This window comes from Peromyscus maniculatus, chromosome 18, assembly GCF_049852395.1.
Source record: "Peromyscus maniculatus bairdii isolate BWxNUB_F1_BW_parent chromosome 18, HU_Pman_BW_mat_3.1, whole genome shotgun sequence".
Classification (NCBI taxonomy): domain Eukaryota; kingdom Metazoa; phylum Chordata; class Mammalia; order Rodentia; family Cricetidae; genus Peromyscus; species Peromyscus maniculatus.
In genome coordinates, this window is record NC_134869.1 from 33,308,665 (window position 1) to 33,334,031 (window position 25,367).

Consider the following 25,367-nt stretch of genomic DNA (forward strand, 5'->3'; position numbering starts at 1 on the left):
ACATTGACTGAAATAAGCTAGGCAAAATACAAATAAACAAACAAAAAAAAAACCAGACAAGTGTCCCATGATGTCACTCACATGTGGAAGGTACAATTTCATTGAACAGAAGTAGAAAGCACAATAGTGGTTGTCAGAGTCTGAGAATGTTTGAAGGATGAAGAAATGTTGGACAAAAGCTAAAATATTTAGGTTGCTGGGAAGAATAAGTTCATATAAATATATAATATATAAATAATGACTATAATTAATAATATCATATATTCTTGAAGAATACCAACAATGTGGATATAAAGAGTTCACATATAAATGTGATAACTATCTGAAGTAATACATGTTAATGACCCAGATTTAATGGTTTCACAGATGTATATCCAAATATCACACTGTCCACAGTAAACACATATAATTTATCTGTTAAGATAAATAATAACTTTCATAATAATAATAATAATAATAATAATAATAATACAATAGTTTTTGTGCTGTATACTCTCCCATCATCTACCCTGCTCTCTCTCTTGCTATGCAAGAACCTGAGCCTTACGAAGCTAAATAATTAACAGAACTCTGGGGAACACACCAACACTCCCTAACGCTGAGTTTCGATGTTAATCACCTGATAGATCAACCTAAAGCATATACGATAAGCTGATAACAAATAACAAGTAAATATTTAAGCAGCTTTTACTAAAGGATTCTCTAGCATGTTGCTAAGAACATACTATTCAATAGAATCCTTCATCCTACATCTCCATTGCTAACCTTCTTCTCACTTGTAGCTCCCTGTACCTGTCATCTTGTATCTCTTAGAAGGCCAATGAAGCCCTCAAACATAGTGTGGGGACAACACTGCTCCCTTCCTCTTCCTTATCTGCTCTTGTTAGAGTCTTTCTATCATAGTAAATGGTGCCAGCCAAGTTCAACTCCTCTTTACTGGGATCATTGCCTTGATTCCCCTCATCTAACCCTACTAGGCATGTAGCTTCTACTTGAAGCATATCTCAATTCTATTAACTTTTCACTATTACACAGCTACTAGTCTAATGAAAACCTGGCAGCTACTTCATGTAGAGCATGGCCACACAGCCTGCTGCTTTCTATCTGCTGTCTTGAGCTATCTACTGTCTAGAGACCTAAAGTATCACACCATCCCAGAAGTTACTTTTTACAGCTGTCATTCATTTTATGATGGTGATGCTGTTCAAAATTCCCTCCAAATTTCCCTCAGCCCTAGTTGAAAACCCAAACTTTTTGCCACAAATCTTCATGTGATTTGATTTTCACGTAAGGCTCCGACTTCAGGTCTCCAAAGATGTTCCATTTTCCCTGCACACTGCTTCCTTGTTGGCCTCTCTTTTAGGAGACACTGTCAAGATTTTCTCCTTAATGTCTTTTGGATTCAATTACTTTCTTACAATAAATTTCACTTCTATACCCAGACAATTTTTCCAGTGCATTTATCAGGGGCATACTTGGCACTCTACAAATACATCTTGTCTTTTTCCCTAAGAATATGTCAGCTCCATGATATGAGGAATACACCCATTTTGTTCACTCTTGAATTTCTCAGTAATGTCTCTAACACACTGTACATTAAGGATATTTAGTACATTAGTGAATTAATCAGTAGAGGAACAATGAAAGATGGTGACAATCCTGATAACTTGCTAATACAAAAAATGTGTGCAGATGGTTATATGTTAGTTGACTAATGGAATACTATATACTCAAAGGCAGGGCATTACAACTTATTTTTATTTATTTTTTATTCTTTTTTGGACATAGCACCTTATGTAGCCTAGGCTGGTCTAGAACTCAGTATGTAGCCAAGGTTGATCTTGGAACCAAATCCTTCTGTCTCTACTACCAAAGTGCTACGATTGCAGGAATGCTCACCATGCTCAGCTCTGTTTAGTTTTATTTCCCTTTTTATCTGGCATGAAAGCTTGTAGGCTTTACAGAGGACTTCTGAGTCTATGTTCATGAGAAACACTGATCTGTCATTCGTATTTTTTGCAATGTTGTCTTGTGATACTTGTCTCATAAAATGAGGTAGGAGTTCCTTAGGCTTATATCTTCTGGAGATCCTACAGAAAACTAGCATGCTCTCTTAAATGTTCGGTAAAAATTATCAATTAACACGTCTGAGCCTGGTTTCTTAGGACCAGTTTTTACATAATCCTAATAATGCAAAGTAAGTATGGAGTGAAAACTTTACTTGCATAGAACTATGAGTGGCAGTGAGGTGCTACAGCCCAAAAGGAAGGGCTATGGGTTCTAGTAAGGGCCTTACGTGCTGTCTGACATAAAATGGAGCAAATATGTTAAAAAGAGGTGAATAAAACAGGGGACTATGCTCTCACTGATTAGCCTAAATCTATCCTTCCTTGTTTCCTTTTCCCCTCCACACTTTAAAAACATAAAATCTGGATGCAATCTATCAGGTCTACTAGAACCCCAAATGGGACCTCAACCTCATGAATCTGAGGCTGGATATCTAAAACGGGACTTTATGAGCCCATATGCCTCAGATTCCCCTTGCTATGTGATAAATATATCTAATGGTCTGGAACGAAAAGCGCCATTTAAATAACAAGGTACTTGATGAAAGCCCATTATATCTGAAGAAGACAAACTCATTAAAAGAAGGTTCACAACTCTCAGAAAGACCCCTCCATGAGGCACATATTTTAATAACACAATGCCTTCTTGCCTATGTTGAAAAACTCTCCCTGGTGCATAAAGTTGGCCTGAAAAGCTTCCAAAATGTGATAGGAAAGTTATTTTGAAATGAAACTCCAAGATGTTCATAGTGAAAGTCAAGACTTATTTACATATCAGATCCAGGAATGAGCTTTTATTTTGAAAATATGATTATTTCATTGTTATGCTGCATAACATTTTAGTATTTCTCAAGAATTCATTATTACTATTTTTAATAGAAATACTAGAAACACAGAGGCAGTTTTTCCACTTACTTTGTGAGACTGACAATGCCGTTGGGAGCTAGGGAAAGGAGAGAGATATGTATCTATTCCTTCATGCATATATGGAAAATCTTTTGCCACAGTCCAGAATCCTATTACAGTGAGGCATAGAAACAGATATTCTGTTTCACGAACTAAATTTCAGCATCCGTATCAAATAAATGGATGATTTATATTCCATGAGCTAAAAAATGTAGTTTCAGGACATGAATGGAAAGGTTTTATTAATGCAAAGGAGCAATATTTTCTCACCAGCAGTAAAAATGTGAATTGCATGATATATAAACAAGAATTACAGGCACAGGAAACCAAATAATGTTCACTGTCATTTCTAAATGTAATTGTCAATTAATCAGTATATTTAATATTATAGTTCTGAACAATGAAAACTATGGTAGTTTTTAGTCAGCACAATATAATGACTAAAACATTGCAAAAATTTGAATAACTGTGAAAGAAACCATTGTTATTTCATTAAGAGGAAATGACAAAATGAATTCTGGGGAAACCCATGAATTTCTTTAAAATGGAATATGCTCTTAGGCACTAGAGACCTACAAATTAGAGAGACTATTAGATATAACGGAATGAAGAAATGAAGAAATGTTTGATGGTAATGGGATTCAACTTTATGGTAAACACAGGGATTATTTTTATAAGGTCAGGCATATGCACATAAATCCTCTCCCATACTACAGCAAAGTACTTCTTGCACTGGAAGAATACAATGTTAGCTTTTTGTTTTCAATGTTTCATCTTGTTAGAAGGAACTGCTGGGAAAATATCCCCTGTGTTTACAACAGAATGGGATCAGAGAAGACCATGTAAATCTGAGTGTTGGCCAAGCAGAATGCAGATCAAGAACATACACTCTTCAAAGTTGTGTGTAATGTATCTTTCCCATTTAAAAAAATATTTCCCCATCCTCTAAAGTATTATTTTTTTTAAGTAAGGAAGAAAGATGTTGTTATAAACTAGTTACAAAATGTTAACTACAGATATTTTCATTGGAAAAATACAATTTGAGGTGATATTTTGGGTTGAGTACAGTAGATTCTACACGGAGAACATTAGGCAGTGCATATAAATTTGAGCTATACTGATTATGAATCATTCTATAGTGTCCTATGCCAGAGTCTAAATTATAAATTCAATTATAATTAGAATTTTCTTACATCTATATTGAAGTTTCCTGGCAGGTAAAGCCTCCAATATTGTTAGCGTTAAAGTCCTTGAATGACATAAAGAAACCTATCAATAGCCGGGCGGTGGTGGCGCACGCCTTTAATCCCAGCACTCGGGAGGCAGAGCCAGGCGGATCTCTGTGAGTTCGAGGCCAGCCTGGGCTACCAAGTGAGCTCCAGGAAAGGCGCAAAGCTACACAGAGAAACCCTGTCTCGAAAAACCAAAAAAAAAAAAAAGAAACCTATCAAGTTCTTCTTGCAATTGCCTCTTAAGATGAAGGAGGGCCTGTGAGGAATGGTTAACAGTTTGATTCTAGTCTGCTTTAGGAAGAGCTGTGGAAATTTCTTGTGGACTAGCCAATCTTCCTCTTACCTAACATCAAAACCATTATAATACCCGAAGGGTTAATCTGATTTATCCCCTGGGCTCAGCTGCCATCACAGCAGGGAGCAGATTTAGAGAATTCTTGTTTCCTCTTTCTGCCTGCTCACACCCCTTCCTCATTCCAAGTGAGTGAAGTAACAAAATCCTATCACCTAGAGAATTGTGATATTGTGCTCATATTTCAGAAACTTCAGGTTTATCATACAACTTAATATTCCAGGAAATCCCCAGGCTTCCTGTACTGTTTAGTCTCAATTCTTATCTATAAAGAGCTGAGTAATAAAGTATTACAAAATGTATTTCTCCATTGTCAGCCAGAATCGAACTGAGTTTTTTTTTCCACGAAAAGCTAAATAATTCTCATTTAAATATGATAAGAACAGACTTCAATTCTTGCCTGAAGTACATTCTCCATCAAATGTTCATTATTCTTTTTATTGTTTAAGCTGTTTTAAATCTTTTTGGGTCTTAGTATATGTGTGTGTGTGTGTGTGTGTGTGTGTGTGTGTGTGTGTGTATGTGTGTGTGTGTGTGTGTATGTGTGTGTGTGTGTATGTGTGTGTATGTATGTGTGTGTGTGATGGTATGGGTTCACAATTAATATATCTTTATTTCTTATTATTTTAGCATTTTGAAACTTCTTTATTCTTCTGTTACAACCTGCAAAGAAGTGTGGTCATACTGCTCTTTCTATATTTTTTTTTCAATTATGAGATTTAAATAATACTTAAACTTGAATTATGAGACTTAAAAAGTCAAGTCTCTAATAAAGTGGACATATCTAGGATTATTCTTATGATAATTCTATTCGAATACCTTGAAATAATGTTTACTTTTAAGCAGTTTATACTTCTCATAGATTGTGAACCAAAACCCTAATTTTCTATGTATCTAATAACAATAGTGTTGTGTCATATAATGAGTTGCTTTCATGAATATAGACTTTGAGAATATTTTCTCTCAAATTCCATTGCTTATTTTTGCTTCTTGATAACAACTCACATGTACAGTTTATGTTCAAGAAGATAATAAAATGGACATATTGTAATGGTTAAATGCTACTGTGTTGCTAAGGTTTTTTAATTTCTAATTATCTTGGTAAGTTATGTCCAGGGCATAAGAAACCACACCATAGGTATGTGAAGTACTGTAATTGTTTTGTTAATTTTCCATCCATAAGCTAGTAAAGTTATTTATAAATATTTCATGTTTATTTTTAATTCATGCAAGTGGGTATTTTGCCTGCATGTTTGTTTGTGCACAACTTTTATGCCTGCTTCTCATGAAGGCCACAAGGGGGCACTAAATGTCCTCCAACTGGGTGTTTCAGATAGTTGTTAGGTACAGTAGAGGTTCTTAGAACCAAACCCAGTGTTCCAGGAAGAGCAGCCAATTCTCCAAACCACTTAGCCATCTCTTTAGCCCTCTTTACAAATATTTCTTACGAGTTCTTTTTCTTATTAACTGGTTTGTCTCCAGGCATTTTCTTCTGTTCCCGGTCAAGATAAACTCTTAATAAACCACACTTAATTGCAGGTCTGTCTGCCTAATTAGATGGAATAATATTATACTCTATTACTCAAGAATAGTTCCAATTCCTTAGTCATTTTCTAAGAAATCACTTTTCAGCAGGGAGAAGTTGTCTATGACTATAAACTATATGTTGGAAGCATCCTCCAATTATCCTAACAGCATTTTCCATGTTTTCTAGCTCAAACATTTTTTACTGACTACATGTGGTTGCAAAAGGATGGCATGGAGGTATGCCCACTAATTAACTTGTAGATTTTTCCACTGTTCCAGGATACTTGAGCAGAGTAGGGCTTTGCATATGCATAACTCTAAATACTGGATGCAAATCTTCAAAACACAATAGATCACATCCAAGGATACTTCAAAAACTAGAAGGGAAATCTCATAGGAGCAAAGATTTCACATTTGAAATTGGTTTTAAGACAATGGCGTTGGGCGGTGGTGGTGCACGCCTTTAATCCCAGCACTCGGGAGGCAGAGCCAGGCAGATCTCTGTGAGTTCAAGGCCAGCCTGGTCTACAGAGGAGATCCAGGAAAGACACAAAGCTACACAGAGAAACCCTGTCTTGAAAAAACAAATACAAACAAACAAACAAACAAAAAAACAACAAAACAAAACAAAAGACAATGGTAATATAAGGACTAAATGATCAAATCATGGCATGGTGAAGATGTGGTATAGTTACTATTTCAGAACACTTGGCTGGCTCTCAGGAAGGCACTACTCTGACATTGCTATGATTCCAAACATTTGATTAGCTATATCAAACAATAAAGCTGGTTTTCACATAATTTCATTGATATAAAAACATTTAATTCAGTGACTAGAACAAAAATGCTTTTCCTGCCTAAATATCACACCCAGGGCTTCACCAAAATGTTAGGGAATGTCTGCTTTATTACTCCAAGTGACTTATGTCTAACAAGCCAGTTTGATGGCTCAATGCTGCTGTCTCAGCTCTAGACAGACAGAGGCAGAAGGTCACCATGGGATTAAGGTTGGCTGGGCAAGAGAAGGAGACTGTCTCAAGGCAGCAAACAACAACAAATAAGAAAATCTTATTTGTGAGTGGAGGACTTCTTTAGTTATTTTCTGAAGAGATGAATTTATTTGTTTCTCATCCTTGATAGTGAGCTCATGTAAGTTTGGAACTTGAGTTTCCTGATGATCTGCTCTTAATACCTGAGGCTACCCCCTGTAATACCTGAGGCTACCCCTCATTGTCACCATGTCTATTCTTTTGGTTATCTTATCATATTTTTATTGTTAAGGTGCCCATTCTTTCTTTTCCCCCGCTGTCTTCTTTATATGTTAACTGTTCTGACTTCTCTGATCCTTGCATCGTCTTAGACTTTACAGAAAGCTACAGAAATACTATGTTGTTTTCATCTGGCTCATGATGAAATCACTTTGGAAATGATTCTCCAGGTAAAGTAATTTTTTTTCTTCAAATCTTAAAATTATTTGAAATTAGCTCATAATGTGATTTTGGAAGTCCTAGAAGGCACATAGTTAGCTTTCCCTCTGTGTCTCTTAACTTCATATCTCCAGTCTTTGCCACATGTGAGCAATCCATAAAAGCTCTTTAGATATGACTCACAGTTCAGTTATGCCCTGTTTGGCTGTTTCTCCTTTTTTTTTTTTTTTTTTTGCTAGATCTTTCCATTCAATTTTAAGTTTGAAAACTGCATCTTTCTTTGATGTAAAATTTGGCTTTTCTAAAAGAGCTACTTTTCCTTTATTGTGTCCTATTATTTGTAATGATTTCTATTTATTATTTTATTTATATTAATTTAAAAATGGTTCATATGTGCTTTCAATTTTTTTTAAAGTCTCACCTTTTTGCAGCCTGCTTGGTCTTCGTTACTCTGGGTCTCATGTTAAACATGAATCACTTAGCTGTTTCATTGTAAGATGAACCTCGGTTTTGTTTGGGTTTTCTTCTAAAGTGGTCCTTTGTGCCCTGCATCAAAGATGTTCCTTTATATAGTCGTGGGTTTCCATTAGTGTCTCTGTATGAGGCTTTGAAGGACACATGTACACAGAGCACGTATAGTCAAGCTTCACAGTGTGTAGGCCCAGGCCTGGCCTTGTCATGGTTAACATTCTGTTTTTCTCCTGTTTCTTCTCTGTTGCATGTAGATACTCAAGTACGCAAGCTTTGGGCACCTTCCCTGGCTACTATGTTCATTTCATTTGTTGCTTCTAGAAATCAGTGACATGTCTACGGATATGGATCTATGCAAGATTTTCAGTTCATGATTGCTAACCAGTTTAACCTTTTGCCATCAGAGACCCGATAAAGGGATCGATAAAGGGATCTACTTCTCCCCTTGTGGTTGTGACATCAGCCCTTAGTCCTTGAGTAGTGCCTGTGACTTCTCCTTTTCTGGCTTTCAGGGTAATTTGTTTGCTTGTTTATTTCTAGTTGATGTGTGTCTTCAGGAATGCTCACATTCTGAGTAAGACATGTATATGTCCAATCAAGGTGATCATTATCTTACTGCTGAACACCAACACTGCCTGTAGGAAGCAACTTTGCTGTTGGTGACGATTCGGGAATCTAGATGCAAACTAAAATCAGACAATGCTCCACTTGGCCAACGTTAGAGGGACAGTATTATGACCTGGATGTTTTTGCCTCCCCACATTCCTATGTTGAAATCCTAACCCCTCAGTCTCTGGAAGGTGATGAGTTCACCAACTGTTTTATGTTTATGGACTAATGCTCTTACATTAAAGGCCTGAGAGAGACCCCTTGGCCTTTCCTGCTGTGTTAGGCTTCCACAGAAAGACAGTCCTATAGGAAATAGGCCATTGAAAGATACTTAATCTGCCAGCACCCTGACCTTAGACTCCCCAGCCCAGAGAACTGTGGTAAATTCATTTCTGTAGTTCATAAACTTCACCGTCTAATGGTGTTCTGTGAGAGCAGGCCTCAGGGAGCAGTGCAGAAAGCTTCCCAAGGTTCATAACGATAGAGATCCAAGTGAATTTATGTTTTAGTGATTCCCTTTGTCGCCTTGTGTTCTTACTGAGTGTTGGAAAATATTCTTCCATTTGCCTGATCTTGCTCTTGCTTCGTTTATGCTTCTAAATGGGATTATGGGAAGATCTTTTCCATGTTCATGTGACATTTCTGGGGTGTTCAAATTACGTTTAGCAGCACAGTATTTAAAGAGATTGTATGTATGGCAAAATGATAATTCTTTTTTTTATTGATTTGAATATAAACTTTATTTTTAAATATTTTTTAATTAACCTTTAGTTTTGGAGTAATTATAGATTTGCATTTATTTAATGAAGTTTCCCACACTCTGACAGAACCCTAACAAAGTATACAAACCAGAGCTGACACAGATTCAGTCAAGATACTGAGGACGCCACCAACTCAAAGGTGGTTCAGGCAATATGATTATTCTTATGTCTCAAATACTTTGCAAAACTGCATCCCAATAAGATAAATCAACACCAAATAAGCCAACTAATAAAAAGAAAACTTTTTCTTTTATTACTTTAAAATAGAAAAAACTTTTATAAAATACATCATTTGGTGGAAATCAATATCAACATAATAAAATTAAAAAAGAAATTTTTATTATTAAAGTAGTGCTCAAATAAATATTTTTTTAACTTATTAGGTCATTTTAACTGATATTATTTCAATCAATCACTAGTTTACAGGAAATGATGAAACATTGCTATAAAATTTCTAGACCTCTCAAGTCACTGGTTTGTTTCAGTGAATGTAAACATTCTCCAAATTTGATATATGTCCCGTCTTATTATCAGTTCCCTGATTTATCACTACTATCCCAATTCAATCATTTTCTTTAAGTGAACAAAATTTCAGAAGTCCAGCCTGTTATTTTTATATTGAGTAGTCACACACAGTCCTGGGTGAACTTGGAATTGGCTAGCCCAATTTAATACATGCCAAAGTCACTCTGCCAGATGAACAGCAGAGAGTGGAATATTTATTTTGATGTATCGGAGTAGTACACTTAGTTGCTGTAAAATGTAATTAAGAAGAGGATTAGATAAAAGGCCTTTCCGGCCCAGACTATGGGTTATGATTCCACAAATGACACATTACATGCACCCTGCCATTACTTAGGCCTGGCCCTAAGGATTTTCTCAGGCAACTCACACAACTTTTATATCACTGTATTTTTTTTATAAGATTCAAACAAGTGGAGCAGATGATTTTGGATGATGGTTGAACACAGTAAGAAACAGTGAGGCTAAAATGGAAACAGGGTTTTTGAGTGGGGAAATGGCAAAGAGACCACATGATTAGAATTAGTGCACACTAACATTTGGTGGGTCTGATAATTGGTGTATTTGTCCCTTATTAATCATCCATGTCTCTGGGGAAAAATGAAATCTCCTTGAGAACTGGGACTAGTACTCAGAGATTGGTGTTGAAACTGGAATTTAATACCTTAGCAACATTATTGTTGCAGGCTCAAGCCTGATGGACTCAGGCTCCATCATGGGCAAGATTGGTTGGACCAGGGAAGAATAAAACAAAGACAGACTGATTGGAAAACTAAACACAAGGACCATTATCAAGGAATTTCATATGTGACAGTGACAATACTTGACATTATAGTATCACTCATGCAACTATGAAGCATCACTTCCAAAGATGGGTAATCAACTCACCCCAGACATTTACATGTGGTTAGAAAGCAATAATACTGTTATCTGATTAAGCTCAGGTTTGCACAGTACTTTCTGGAAGCTACTAAATTGAGATTGAGAGGAAACATTGCCTGTCTGTCCTAAAACTCCTCACATGTTTTCAGTGCTCTAGTCTATATTTTGCTTATAGTTCTTGAGAACATGATAGAAAGGAGCTGTGGTCACATTTAAAGATCCCTCCTGACAGCTTTCTTCAAGGGGAGATGTATTGAACACTGAGGGGTTTAGAGAGTTACACGCTAACTTTCCATAGAAGCTACTAGGAACACAGATTCTCCTAGCCTTCTTTAACTTAAACTAGAGTCGATCAAAAATTATATGCTGTTGTTTTTCCATGATTGCTCTTGAGTTTTTGTCTTATCCTGGAGATTGGCAGTGAGGCTTAGGTCAAATCAAGAGATGCTATAGTAAGGACATTAGCTTGAATTTATGAACTTTTCCTCACTTTGTATAGAGAATTTTAGTTATGTACAATACTTCTGTTGACTTTACCATTCTCAACCTCTTGTTTTGTTTACACAGAAGTGATAGGGGATCTTTATAGGTACACCACAACCTCCTAAAAATGTCTGAATAAAAAAGAAATAAGACAATACTTGAGTTGAAAGCTATTCATTAAGGTAATCATATTTCTGGCCCAAATGCTAACACCACCTATTCTTTCCAACTACTCAGATTTAATAAACACAAATAAAAATAAAATGTAGCAGTACTTTCTCACTGGGACTGCCAGCATGCAAATAATGACACAGAGACTTATAATTAATTATGAAAGCTTGGTCATTAGCTTAGGCTTGTCTCATTAGCTCTTATAATTTAAATTAGCCTGGTTTTATTAATGTACATTCGTTCATGTGCCTTGGTTATCTCTACTTTGTACACTATGTCCAACTTCTTTAGAGTCTCATGGTGTTTCCCTAGTGTAATCCCAGTACATAGAGTTTTCATTTTCTTTCTTTCTCTTCCTGGAAATCCTGCCTATCCCTCCTGTACAGCTACTGGCCATTTAACTCTTTATTAAACCAATCAGAAGTTGCCTTAGGCAGTGACAAATCTTTACAATGTAAACAAATATTCCACAACATCAAATAGTAAAATAAAATATAGAAATTAAAATAGAACAAAATATTATTTGTGTCCTAATATGTCAATTATAAATTATAAAATTTGCATAGATCCTAACACAGTACATATTCAGTAAATATTCAATAAATTAACTGAATAGCTATGTGGATAAAGGCAAGAACTGGTGAATTTTGTTTACTTGATACTTTATTTACTTCTTGACAGACACAAAGTATCAAATTTCTTTTACAAATGGAGATCATACAGCCTGAGCCGTGTACTGAGCAATTCTGAGGAACTGTACTGAGCATCAGTAGAAACTCAAGGACTGAGGGGTTCTCTCTTTACTGGGTCCACTGAGATCCACCAAATCAGTGTTTGTGCTCACCATGTCTCTTTACCTGAGTTCTAAATGGATGTGGTGCTGCTATAGTAAGGTTCTCAAAAAGAGAACCTATTTTCCCAAGTTACAGACATAACCTTTAATGGACATTATTATTTTGACACAGGACTCACTAAATAACCCATGCTGGTCTTGGGTTCCTTTCAACCCTTCTGTCTGAGATGCTTGAGTGCTGGAATCCCAGGGATGAAGAATGATTCCCAGTTTCATCTTTTCTATTTACTAGCCTGATATCAGTACTATCTTGTACTGCTTGGGCATTTTTGCCTTTCCTCCAATAGCTCTATCAACATCTCAACTCTCCATCTCCTTTTTCTCTGCTCAGAAGAACACAGTTCCTGCCCAAATCTCACATTTTAGAAAATCCCTGCATTTTAGAAAAATAGCTTATATCCCTTTTCAGTCTTGAGTCTAGTTATAATCAAACCTGCTTTCCTTTGGTATTGATACCTAGAGCAAATAAGTAATTTGGAAGCATTTTGTTTAATTGGTATAATCTTAGGAATCAGAAAACATTGTTTTCTACTGCTCTTCACTTCAAGTATTACAAATCATAAAATTTTAGTATAATTTTGTCAATTTAAAAAATGAATCAATGCGTCAAACATGATTTATAGCATTGTTTTTTATGTAGAATATGTTTTAGATTTCAAATATTTAATTTATGAATAAAACTCAGAAAACGACACACTTGAAGTTAGTTCTTGTTTTTTTCTCTACAGCAGTCTTGAAGGGAGCTGACAAAAACCCTTTCTTTTCCTCACTCTTCTCTCCCCTTCCTTTCTTCCCTCTTGATTTATCAAGGACGCTCCTGGAGTTGGAAAAACAATTTAACCCATCCCTATCTTTTAAAGATACAATCATTTTACAATGCCAGCCTGCAAAAGTAAAGTTGTGGCCATTTTTTTTTTTCTTTTTTAGACCCTTGCCTCAGTGGGCTCACCATGGAGGAGGCAAGCATTAATTTCATGGGTCAAATATTCGTCAAATAGTCTCTGTTGTTTTCCTGCTAGTGTCAGAGGTGATTTTTGCTTTCTCCCATGTGCCCGAGGTAATCACAGCATTTTGTATTCTCACAGTTCAGAAGACAGTGCTCTGGCCCCTCTCATTTACGTGTATACTTACTTTAGAGCTTGGCATACTCTACTTCGTTTGCACTAAAACTAAAACAATGAGAAAATTCGGCAGACAAGAGTGACTACTCGTGAAGAAATCACGAACTTCAGTCTCCATGATTTACATAATCTTACCAGTGTTGTTGCATCCTTTTAGACACCCACAAGAGCTGTCTCAGTTGGATGAATTAGAAGTACACGTTGGAATTCTTGAATAAACAGTGCTTATTGGACTTTTGTTCAGTGGGATCATGTCATAACAAAAGGTTATGTTGTGTTATGTTATAAAGAACATGTTAACATATAAGCTAATTACTTAGAAAGATTAACAAAACTAAGGATATGGAGTCAAAGAGAATAATGATTGTACAGATGACAAATTGAATGTTTATTCACTATGGTAAAGATCATTGACTAGAAAGTTTGAAATCAATGTGTATGCCTCTGGCTTCATTAATCAACAACAAATACAGAATTTTTAATTTCTAAATATTAATTTATAAGTAAAAGGCAAATAAGTTAAGTCACCTATATTGTTTAGTGTAGTCTCAGGAAATGCATGTATATAAGAAAATTGAAATCCAAACTTAATTTCAGCATTTCTATTTTCTTTGTCAATGACAGATGCATAGTTTCACTGTGATTTCCTACCAGCTGTTTTCTTGCTCTTACACAGTCCTCATTGAATGTTGTGGTATATAGCAATATCCAGATAGGTATAACTGAACAGTGAATCTATTGTCCATTCCCAAAGATTCTGATCCATGCCTGTGGCCTGATTTTAGGCTACCTGTTGAAATGTTTCCAAAATATTTGCAGACAGAAGACAGCCAAAGACATCAAAGTAGAAGACAATCAAACAGAAATATTTTAAGCTCTGTATGGTAAGAATCACCCTATGATGGCGGGCAGCTCCTATTATGAAATGCTTGGAGCTTCTGTTACATATCAGCACTGCTGTAATTATTTCATAGAAAATGAAGGTGCTATTTACAACAGGTATGAGCAGTTTTAGGACCACTCTTTTAATAACCCATGTGAAGAAATTCTGATAATTTAGAAAAGCACAGTTCAACAATAACACATATGGTCCTATACAGTGGCATCTTCCTATGAGGAAGACAGACAGTTCTAGAACTGAAATAGTTCATCTCTAAAGCCCAAACCTTTTGTTATTATATGATCCCACTGAATAAAAAAAAATCATAGTTCCTATATACTCATTTTTGTTTTACTTAAAAAGTTTTATTGTTTTTGCTTTGAGAAACAACCTCATTCAGTGGTCCAAGACAACCTTGAACTTATAGCCATCCCATTGCCTCAGCCTTCTGAGTGCTAGGATTACAGACACGGGGCCACATACCAGTCTTGTATAACTCCTAGTATGGATATAAGTAGTATGAAATAAAGATACAAAGATTATTTTTTTCATAATAACAATATTCCTCCTACATAGAGTGGCAGTAATGACAGAGGCAATGCTTTAGGAATCCTAAACATCAGGAACACAGAAGTCCAAATAAAAATCTGTGAGTCACCAATTTACTACAAAGGATTGTGTGTATGCCTAGTAAAAGTGTGTTCGAAATGTCTTAGTGCAAAGGAGTAATTTGATTGGTTAGTGAAGAGTCTAAGGGTGATAATTGAATTTGATGGCATTCATTAGATAAGACAGTCAAGCAGCTACTTTACAGCCCCATTATGCACTCAAACACATGTAATCGTTACAACGTGATACATTCACCTCCTTGCTGGATTAGGCACCAAACAAAAGGAAGGGACATGCTGTGGCCCCAGAAAACACTCCTCTGAAACAAATTTTGCTTACACCTCCTGCCCCCCTGACCCAGTATTCTAGCTAAAATATCATCTGTGTCGCAGGTCCCCAAAGCACAGAGGCAGATGCCATGACATATTCTTTCAGAATGCAAGGCTGCTCAAGATCATCTGTAGATAATGAACCGTGACAGCTTTGGAATTAACAAAGTCCAAACTAACTGGGGGAAACATCCAAAGTGCTATCTAAGTACCCCACTAACTAAACTAGCACTTCAGACACATTAAAAAAAAGTCACAATTCCAGAATGCATGACAGATAATAATGTCCCTTTAATATAAAAAAGAAATTTAAAGAGACACAATTTGCGATGGCCAATCTTCATTGTCCACCTGATGGAATTTAGGGTTCCTTCAGAGACTGGTGTCACACTCCTCTCTGTATTTGTCAGGATTAACTGAACAGAGGAAGACCCACCATGGATGAGGACCAGGACCGAATAAAAGGGGGTTAAGGAGAAAGGTAACCCCCCTTTATCTGCTTCCTGGCCAGCATGCTGTGGAGTGAACTTTTCTACTATACCCTGCTTATCACTAAAGACTGAATAGTGCACAAAATAGCATAAAAAAGGCCATTTGTGCAAAACATGACTGCTTTCTACCATAAATTATTTAATATGAGTGATTCTGTAAACACAATAAGAAAAGTAACCAATACAGTTTCATTATCTCCACAAATGCCCCCACCACATCCTGATAAGGATGGGATGCACATTATTAATCAGCAAAACCTATCAAAAACATCATTTCTCCCCCTGAATACCTTAACGAGATGGTCCAGTGGAGCTTTCAGGATGGCAAGGGCAGAGTCTTCGATCTGAATGCAGGTGTTGGTTGTTCAAGTGCTCACTGGCTCTTGCTTTCCTTGGGAGAGAAAACAGAGAGAATCCATGAACATGCTGGCTTGCAATTCTGCACATGCTTTTACTATTGACTGAATATAGACTTCTGCTTACACAGCCCACTCATTATTCATTCGCGACTCCAGCTTCCTCGATTCCTAGTTGTGCTGGGTGCTCCAGGCTAAGAACCGATAGGTATGACTCATGCTGACATTAAAAATCTCCAACCAAACAATCAAGCAAACAAACAAAAACCTAGAAGAATAGACTTCTCAGAAGAGCAACTTGGTTTTTAAAGGCAACTTTTTTTATATTCCTTCAGATCTATCCTGTTCAGTGGCGTGGGTCCACAGAGGAGAAACAGCCTCCGCTGCCACAGAAGGTCCCCAGTGGAATTACCAGCAACAGGGAATTATCTCCAAGCAGTTCACATTTTGTTTTGCTAACAAGACTCCATGTTAGGATAGCGGAGAGCTGTCCTTTTCTGGCAATGTTCCCCCACCTTTTTAGAATCATTGAAAAGCAAACCGAGTCTATTCTGATTTGTGCATCTCTTTTGTGAGCCACAGCAGCTGCAGCAGAGTTAATAAAAAGGAAAGACATTGCTATTTACCCAGGGAAGATATTGAAATGCTGTGTGTTGTACATAAGCATCTGATTGGTAAAGATGCTGTGTCGAGTATTCCAGAGGCTCAATTCTTGCTTCCCGTCCTTAGTCACTGTCTTCCTCAGCTCCTTTAATCATGTATTTTCTCTCTTCTTTTACACCTTCCCTTTCTGTTCCCTTTAATCTATTTCCTGTTGCCCTTTTCTATTCTAGTTGACATAAAGATAAAAATAACTGGACCTCCTGTTTCTACACGCCAAACCTACACTCTTATATTTAAGAAGTAAAGTACTAAGTATGGACTTCATCCTAAATTGGAATTAAGGTTGTGCATGGACATCATGTTGAACACCATCAATGCATGTGGCTTGCTATTTGTCAATGAAAATAAATAAGTTAATTTCAAAAGATGAATTGATGTGCTGATATCAAGCAGACAATGCTACTCTATTTACAGTTTGGTTTTCAACTCTCTGGAGGAAGCTTACATGGCAACACCCTGTTATTTGAGGATTCAAGTTTTCCTACAATATCCTAAGTGAATGTGTAATTCCCTGCAGCTTTCGCCACAGTCCACATACAATTTATTAATCTATCTGCAGTTGTTAAGTGATACTATTTACCAACCGATGGACCAGGATCACCCTGGCGTAAACCCATCTGACAATGTGATAGTTTTCTGGGTTTGGGAAAATCAAAGCCCTTGATTTAAAAGAACTGATGCTACATGGGAGTTTACTTGTTGAGTGGCTTTTGAGTCAGTTTCCTGGCTATAACAGAACAAGGTTAGTTGTCTCTCACTCAGGCTCTCTCTATCTACTAATTTAAAATCTGTAATCTATTCAGTGAAATTTGGCTATTTTTGCCTTGCATTTTTTTGGGCAGGAAGTTCTTAGAGACTAAAAAGAGCAAAGACAGACACTCTCTTCTTTAAAAAAAAATCAGGCATATAGAAATAAAAATTACAAATTGCCAAGTGGCTCAATGCATATATAGGATATGCCAAGGCACACGTAGAATGTTTTTTCACTCTCAAGGATAATTATAGGTGCTCACTGTGAATGAAGTATAAGAGGTTATCACTGACATAGGTAAAGATGGGTGTATGTGTATTCTTCAGCATAATACCAGGCATGAGGTAATCAAACACTACATTTCTGAGCTATTACAACCTAGGATTGTTTGATAGTTACACAATTGTAACCCTTCACAACTGGATTATTTTTTCAACAGTGATTTCCAGCACAAAGTAGCTTTTCCCACCAGCAAACATCTATAATGTTGCTCTTATGACTTTGACTTTGTGTCTCAAAACTATTACTTCCTCAGAAAAGAGGGCCACCAGCATCAGCATCTCCACAACGAGGAAAAATATATGAGTAAGCAAAGCATATGAGTTCTGGGAGCCAAACCGTAGAGATTAAAAGCCATCTGTGATTGGGACTGTGGGGCTACTCACGAGCCACGGACTTCCAGCAGTCTGCAGTGGAGACAGTGGTAGCATAGACTTCAATACACAGACTAAACTAGAAGAATTGTTAGCAAAGTCACAGGGTTAAAGAAAATTTCCAGCTCTGGCCAGAAACAGCACTGCCATGAGCTGCATAAAACAACATGCTATTAACTGAAGACATTTTCTATAGAAATCCATTCTTCATTTTTCTTAGAAACCATTTACTGAAGGCCGAGTCTGTGCCCGACAGAGTCCAAAGCATGGAGAGGATAGTTAATGCTGCCTCCATCTCAATGACACTATCGGATGATTGGCAGACTGTCATAGGAATGAGATGCCTTTGAATTTATCAATTGTTTTCACCTATTTCACGGATGTATTATAAATTTTGTTAGATTAGAAATGGATTCCTTTAATAGTCTAAGAATCTTAAATAACCTGAGGGAATGTACTTAAGATACATTTTTTTCCTCCAAGAAAAACTGTCCAAATGACTTCCTCAGGATGCCCTTAATTTTGACATGTGTTCATTTTTTTCCCTATTCCATTTTTTTTAAGTAATTATTTCATTTTGGCATTCAAATAGTAGAATTCCTTATGGCAGTGTTACACTTTCTTGATTTTGGTTGATCTCAACCTGCTTTCTCTGTCCCATTTCCCTCCCTGCAACCCGACCTAAACCCTTGTGTCCCTGTCATTCCCCTTTCACATTCACAGCACATGTATTCTATGTTCTCCCTACAATTTTCCCTTAAGGCCTCTTTTTATTCCCTGTCATGGAGGCCCCTTTCCAGTTTGCTGACATCTATACTCACTCCATATAAAGACACGTATGAAAATATTAGAAGCTAAGGTCTGCAGATGAGAGAGGACATGCAGTGTTTGTCTTTCATAGCCTGGGTTACATCACTTTACCTACTTCCCAGTTCTGTCCATTTTCTTGAAAGTGCATAATTTCATATTTCCTCGTGGCAGAATAGCTTTCCATTGTGTAGCGCCTTTTCATTATCTATCATCAGGTGATGGGCAGCTAGATTTAATCTACTTCCTTGCTGTTGTCAGTAGGTCAAAAATGAGCAGTAGTAGTAGTATAGAGAGACCTTTAGGACTATGCCCAGGAGTCAGAAAGCTCAGTATCACAGAGTATCTATTATTATTTTGGGAAAACCTCTACACTGATTTCCATAATGGCTGTACCCAATTACTCTTTCACTGAAGTCAATAAGAGTTTTTCACTTTTTACATCCTCCCCAGCATTTGCTTTTATTTGTTTTCTTGATGGCAGCCTTTATGACTGGTGTAGGATAGAATCTCAAAATAGATTTAGTTTCCATTAGCCTAATGGTTAAAGATATTGAATAGCTTAAAAATACCTACTGGCTGATAGTATGCCTTCTTTTGAAAACAGTGTGTTAGACTGGTTTGTTTTCCTGTTTAGTTTTTGTTCTTTGTATATGCTAGATGTACAGTTGACAGACTTGTCTCTCATTCTATAGGTTGTCTCTTCACACAGTTAACTATTTCCTTTGTTGTTCAGGAGCTTTGTAATTTCATGCAGTCCCATTTGTCTATGGTTGGCCTTATAGTGTAATTTTTAAAAGGCTAATTTGAATAATACTTTAGTATAGAAAATTAACTTTAGAGAAGTCAATGTAGGGTAACGGATTCAATGAACCTCCGAAATACAAATAGAAATAATTAGTTTAGGATGCCTGACCTCATGCATTTGACCTCATGGATAAGCAAGTCACAGACAATACATCAGTCAATTACCCAAGACATGAACATTTAAAAATAATCACATTTGATCCCCCCCCAATGTTCTATATTTGCATGAGAGAAATCTTGTCTACAACAGGCAAAGGAAAAATGAAGGGGAAAAAGAGGTAAAGCTGAACTTTTAATTTTTTTTCTAGCTGAAGAAATAATTTAAGATTAGATGTTTTTCTAATTGTATTAGAAACCTAGAAAGGAAAAACAAATAAAAAAAACAAACAAGCAAAAAAGTCAAAAGGACAACCAATAAACCAACCAAACAAAAGCCTCAGGAATTATCCATTTCCTGCTATTACCTCCTTTATGGACAATAACTCCAAGTCTGTAATAGACTTGTAAAAGACTATAACTCCAAATACAGCTTGCCAAATTGCTTGTGTTTATATGCTTATTTATAGACTCAACAAAGTTTCCTAATGCTGCCCCTTGAAAAGATGATCGTAAATGGAAACTCAGATGCCCAAATGTACAGTTGGTTGGTGGTATAACTGAACTATGAGCCCTATTTCTTAGGTTTCAACCTAGTGACAGACACCCTTGTCATATAGACTACACATTGCCCCCACTACTACACACAGGCTACATCAAACCAGCATTACATATTACCTCTACCTAAAAATTCAGACTTTTAAAGTAACAAAGATACTTAGAAAGTTTTGGTTTATTAAAACTAAGGTGTTTTGTCTTTTAACAATAATGCTTGAGAAAAAATCTTTTATAACTGTTTTCTTTGTGAGATGAAAAGCACAAGGGTATTTCATATACTTTTTCATTGTACAATTATAAGATAAAAGTGAATTTGAAAAGGTTGTCTCTCTTGCCTGATTGAGTCCATGAAAAAAAAATCATCTGCTTTTGTATTTTTTTGAATTCTAAAATCTTAATGCGTACTATGCTGTGAATTGCTAAAAATTGGTTTTGTTCCCTTGATTAGCTTGCTTTTGCTATTCCTTTGTTAGCAAGGACTAATGAATGTGGTTTTTCTTTTGTAAATTCGTTTTAAAGTTTGATTCCAAATATTTCAAAAGAGGCTTAGACCTTTTGGTAGAATGTATTTATTTAGCAAAGAATGGTCTAAATTTCTTGCTGAAACCACCGGTTGTGAGAGAGCTACACATGCTCAGCCCCAGCTCTGTGGAGTCACAGTGGCATATTGCTACTAGGTAACCAAGAGCTGTCTGGCTAGCAATAGCCATCACTGTGAGAATGTAGGTAAACTGAGCCAAAGCATATGCAACAGAGCTGGGAAAAAGCACATAAGCATACAAGCTGATTCTTCCTCTCTACCCTTCCCCCTCATGGTAGGAACTAAAGTCCTAGTAATTAGTTTCATGCCACCAACGTTAAGATCCAGTCACAGTCTCATTTGAATAAGCAAAAAGATGTAAAGTTCACTCCCCACAGCAATCACAATCAACCCTTTAAGCTCAGAACTGCAGCAGACTGAGGGACAGCAGTGAATGGCAAAGGAGAAGAGAATGGACAGCCTTTCTTAGAGGTGAGAATACATGCAGCGCCATCAAAGCTCAAACCTGCAGCATCTTGACACAAGATTTTCCTCAGATCCAAATGCTTTTAAAGGATGCCCGTTGAACGATACAGTAAAAAAACATACTGTATATGTCATGTAAGCTTTTAAATAGTGTGATATAATATATATTGAAATATATATTACCATTTATTTTACCGTAGATTTAAGTTAAGGAATTAGTGGTCAAAGTCCAGAAGGGAAAGCCCTTTTGAGTGATATTCAAATCTTTTGAGAGCTTTGTTCATCCTCACTAATTGATTGCTAAATGCTGTTAGTCTTTGGTTGCCATGGAATTCTTTCTTTTTAAAAGTATAACATGAGAACTTGAATTTAGTTCAATCTTTGATTTTTTTTCACATCAAAAAATATGTTAAATCATTTTTCCAATATAATTGTTCTGGACATTGAATGAATTAATCCAATTCAACATAGATATTCACATAAAAAGAAAAACAAACCTACAAAATGTTATCCAAAATACAAAAAGTCACCGTGCACCTATAGTGAATCTATGTTGATTGAATGGCTAAGTATTATTTTCAAGTGAATAAGTTACAGCACTTTTTTATGTTGATAAGTAATCTTAAAGAAACTATGTTGGACATAGTGGTAGTTAGGCCACCATATATAGTTTTACAATTTACATAAGGGGCTTTAATCCAAGGAAAAAAAAGTCATCATATTAATGGAAACAAATATAAAACTACAGTCATTTTCAAAGTTTACTATCATACAACTGTCTATTTTGTACAGACTACTTTGCTCACTCTAAGCTTATACTTTTCACGGTAAGCCTCAGAAGTGAAGGAAGAAAACCGGACCCAGTGGGGACCAGAAGAACAAGAAAACTGCTGTTCATACAGGTTGAGTAATGACAGAGACCTTCTCACGCCCATTTCCCTAAGCTACCCACTTCTTTTGGAATCCTCATATTCCTTAGGTAATAACAAAGGAAGGGAAAGAATGAGCCTCACTCTTAATTGGGCAATTGCATATTTACACGTTTCTCCCATCAAATGTAAAAGGCCATAATTTATTCCAACAAGTTAGATTTCCCCAAGCCCATTAGATTTTTAGTTAATTGATTGTACTGGATAAAAGAAAGACTAGGAAACTGACTACTACCTGTTTGGGTGGGAGCTCCACCTCAACCCCTGCACCCTGGCACCCTGGCATCACCATACCCAAAGGGTCTGGAATGTTTGGGTGGGAGCTCCACCTCACACAGCTCCTCCCCAATCCCAGCCCTTCTAAGCCTGCCAAACACAGCTCCTCCCACAGAAAGGCTCAGGATGACTCCCATAGGGGCTGTATCAGCAGCATCCCTGAAAATAGACTTGTGGTTCTTCAGATCTTGTCCCCTTCTCCTCTCTGCGGTGCCGGGGAATTGCCTGGGAGTGCTTTACCCATTAAACCTGGGCTTTTCCTGACTTGGTCTGATTCGGTTTGTTGCGATGGTGGAGAGGCCTTCAGGAGGCCTAATACTTATCACTACCCGCTAAAGTTACTTCATACTTCTGAAAGCATTATGAAGAGACCCTTCACTTGTTTGTAGTGCTGGCTTTGGAGACAGGGCCTCCCACATGCTAGGTAAGTAGCGTGCATTTCCCAAAGAGGTACTCAAACTATTGAAGCTAGAATTTTATAGTGTTTATAATTAAGTCCAATTAATGACAAACAGATAAAATTTTAGAACATTATATAAAACGAACAAATGCTAAATGGCTTTCATTATTTCCATGTTCATTTAGATATATACTGATAAACTAATGAAATGTTTTCTTTAAGACCTCTTATTCTTTAGGTATAAGAAACAGGGCAAATCATATTAATATACTACTATCTAAGCATGTATCTATTTTGTAAAAAGCATTGTACTTAATTTTTTTGTACAAAGAGATCAATTCATATTCAATTCAGTATCTTCTTTGAGAATCTAATCTGTTTAATTATCTAATGATATCTTTGATCTGCAAACCACAGATTTCTGGGACATTGCTAAATTCATTAATAATGATCATGTACAACAGTGGTTCTCAACCTTCCTATGCTATATCTCTTTAATACAGTTCCTTACATTGTGGACACTCCACAGCTGTAATTTTGCTACAGTTATGAATCATAATGTAAATATCTGTGTTTTCTGATGGTCTTGGGTGACCCCTGTGAAATGGTTATTTGACCCCAACGTTGAGAACTGATGTACTAGTTCTTACTTTCCTATGAGGAAGATAATACAATTTTCACTGGACAATTAAGAAGATTGGGAATAAAGTGATTATGTAACATGCTCACTGTGACACTATTAGATAGAAGTTGAGCTCAGACTGGATTTCTGTCTGCCTTCAGGCTAATGACCATAACACATCTTTATATGAATGAAAGACAGTTGTTCCTGGCTAAGTCAACAGAGGAGACAGAATGAACAAAATAGACTATAATTATTTGTTTTAATCCTGATAAGGACTTTTATACTTTTTCTTCAGATTCTAAATGCCTAAGACTAGAGACAACTCCCTCACCTTCTGTCTTTTTTTCCTTACTTGGTCATCCAATATTCACTTTAAACAGTCTCCTGGCCATTTTATAATAGGAGAATAACGCAAATCCAAAGGACAGATACTTTCGCTATGAATATCAGATCGATCCATCTTTGCTCCTTCTTTTTGTCTGTAACCAGCCACAGTTCTGCCAATGATTTCTCCTATGTCTGCAAAAGACACATTTGCTCTCCATTTCCACTCTTAATATTGAGAACACTGACCCAAATCTTTATCACTTTATACTTAGAGATTGAGATAAATTCTGGAATAACTTGCTACATCTGATCCATGCTAAACACCAATATAAAGTTAATTTTCCTAACGCACTTGATTAGAAAGCCATTTCCATTATCAAGAAAGATGCTGGCAGAAAGAGCAATAGATAATGACTTCTGGCACATAGTTTAGACATATTCTCCTTGAAGACAATCTTGATTCTCTAGCAAGGCATTCTCCATGATGTATGTGGTAGAAACACAAAGCTAAAAATGCAAAAACTGATGAATTATGTCACTTGCTCACTTAAAATATTCAAGCTTTGATTAGGACATCTGGACTCATTTAATGACATTTTATTTTCTGGGCACTATTGGCTCTTCCAGTTCTACCTGTTCACACTTTTGTCAAGTTTTACACCATAGTCAGTCTATTTGCTCTAGCCTAACTTGTAGTTCTTATCAAATGCCTGACATCCTACAGTGTTTTGTATCATTCTCCATCCTCCCGAATTGCTTTAGCTATGTTGACCTGCTGGGGATGCTGTGAATGTGTTGCTCTGATTGACTGATAAATAAAATGCTGATTGGCCAGTAGCCAGGCAGGAAGTATAATGTAGGCTGGATAAGGAGAGAGGAGATTTCTTGGAAGTGGAAGGCTGAGTCAGGAGATGCTGCCAGCTGCCACCATGAGAAACAGATGTTAAGATACCAGTAAGCCACGAGCCACATGGCAACTTATAGATTAATAAAAATGGGTTAATTTAAGATATAAGAACTAGATAGCAAGAAGCCTACCACGGCCATACAGTTTATAAGTAATATAAGCTTCTGAGTGATTATTTTATAAGTGGGCTGCAGGACTGTGGGGGCTTGGTGGGACCCGGAGAGAAACTCTCCAGCTACATTGACCACTCCTCCAGCTCAACATACTTTGTTCTTCTTCTCATTCCAAACACTTTGTCTTCCTTCATGGTCTTTTCCTGGACATTGGCAGTATGTTGTCTTAGTTTATCCTAGTCTTTCTTCAAAAGTCATTTTTGCATGGGGACGTTCCCTTTCATCCCAGTAATCTTACTTTGTGTATATTTTCTTTATAATGTCAACACATGACATTATAGATGACCTTTGCTTCTTCACTAATTTTTTCTCCCCTGAACACAAGGCATGAAAGTAGAAAA

At 36.6% G+C, this 25,367-nt stretch overlaps 1 protein-coding gene across 2 annotated transcripts in view; it reads right to left on the reverse strand.

Moving 5' to 3' along the window:
- Syt1 (synaptotagmin 1) overlaps positions 1–25,367 on the reverse strand; it is a 514,933-nt gene that overhangs the window by 396,337 nt on the left and 93,229 nt on the right. For both annotated transcript variants that reach the window (XM_015993276.3, XM_015993274.3), the window contains exon 2: positions 15,983–16,083. The gene's annotated coding sequence lies outside the window, so the exon portion shown is untranslated. The remainder of the gene's footprint in view (positions 1–15,982; positions 16,084–25,367) is intronic.